At 35.6% G+C, this 1173-nt stretch overlaps 1 long non-coding RNA gene across 1 annotated transcript; it reads right to left on the bottom strand.

The window, feature by feature from the left end:
• Window positions 1-293: 293 nt before the first annotated feature.
• On the bottom strand, window positions 294-752 carry LOC141626436 (uncharacterized). The gene is made up of 3 exons (XR_012536020.1): window positions 727-752; window positions 498-623; window positions 294-400 (listed from the first exon to the last, which is right to left on the bottom strand). It is a non-coding gene; the product is annotated as an uncharacterized LOC141626436 (long non-coding RNA).
• Window positions 753-1173: the final 421 nt, after the last annotated feature.

Here is a 1173-nt window from a genome sequence, read left to right as displayed (position 1 = left end):
AGGAAGTATTCTAATAATTCTTGACTTGGCTTCTCACCACTTTGCCAAAAATGCACCATCATACTTTGCATATTTGATACTTGTGTTTGCAAAGTATTTATCTGCATGTAAGACAAAAATTCAACAAATTGGTTATGCTTAAAGTAAAATAATTTTCAAATAATAAATATTTTAAGACGGTCTTATTCTATGTTTACATAATAAATTACCGTCTCTTTGAGACGCTCTACTTCATCGGCAGCTTTTTAGGAGCCTTCCCAAAATACTCGATTATGCATATGCCATCGGGAACCCCTCGCACACGGCCACCATGTTCAGGTTTGCCGATTGCCTTAGCTAGTATATCTTCTCGTCCCTTAGGCTTAAATGTACCTGCCTCCACCTCTTTTTCTAGTTCTTTCTACACCCATTCATAATATTATATTATTTAAATACATATATAGTTGTGTCAATTCCTAGAAATTAATAATTTTTGTTTTAAAAATTGAAGAACTTACAATTTTCGTAGCCACTTCCTTGTAATATTCGGTCAGGTCTCCGTTATTAGGCGTGTGACCCCTTAGCCAAGTTAAGTGCCGGTCAACTTCCTCCAATATCACTCCATTTTTGGCAAAGTCTTTTTTCTACAAAAAAAAAAAAAAAAATTAAGAATGTCAAGAGTATAGTAAAACCTCCAGATTTAAATAAATATAAATTATAAAGGTATGTCTAGGTGTATGTACTTACGATTTTAACTTCAATCCCACGGTAACTTGCTCGAGAGCCAACGAACCTTGTCCTATTCATACAAGCATTCTTCTTGTTGTTTGCACTTATTTCCTTACATTTTACAACATATAAAGTAGTTAGACTAATTATATATAGTAAGCGGAAAGGCAAAGATACTGAAAACGGTGTGTGGTGTTGGAGCTAGAAAGCACCGTGTTCTTTAGAAACAAACAAGCAGTTCATTGCAATTACACAGAAAAGATGAAATTTGGACAAAAGCAAAGATACTGAAAACGGTGTGTGGTGTTGGAGAAAGTTAATTGACCTACTCATACACTCCTTCAACGAACAAAATTGTATTTAGCCGGTCTTTGGTCCTGGACGTTTGGTTTGACCGAGATCACCGGTATGCAACATACCAGGGACCTGAAAACAGATAATCCAAAACCAAAGACCTGCTGGGTA

This window comes from Silene latifolia, chromosome Y (assembly GCF_048544455.1).
Source record: "Silene latifolia isolate original U9 population chromosome Y, ASM4854445v1, whole genome shotgun sequence".
Lineage (NCBI taxonomy): Eukaryota > Viridiplantae > Streptophyta > Magnoliopsida > Caryophyllales > Caryophyllaceae > Silene > Silene latifolia.
Note: the sequence above shows the minus strand (reverse complement) of the source record. Positions and strands in the feature narration are given on the sequence as shown.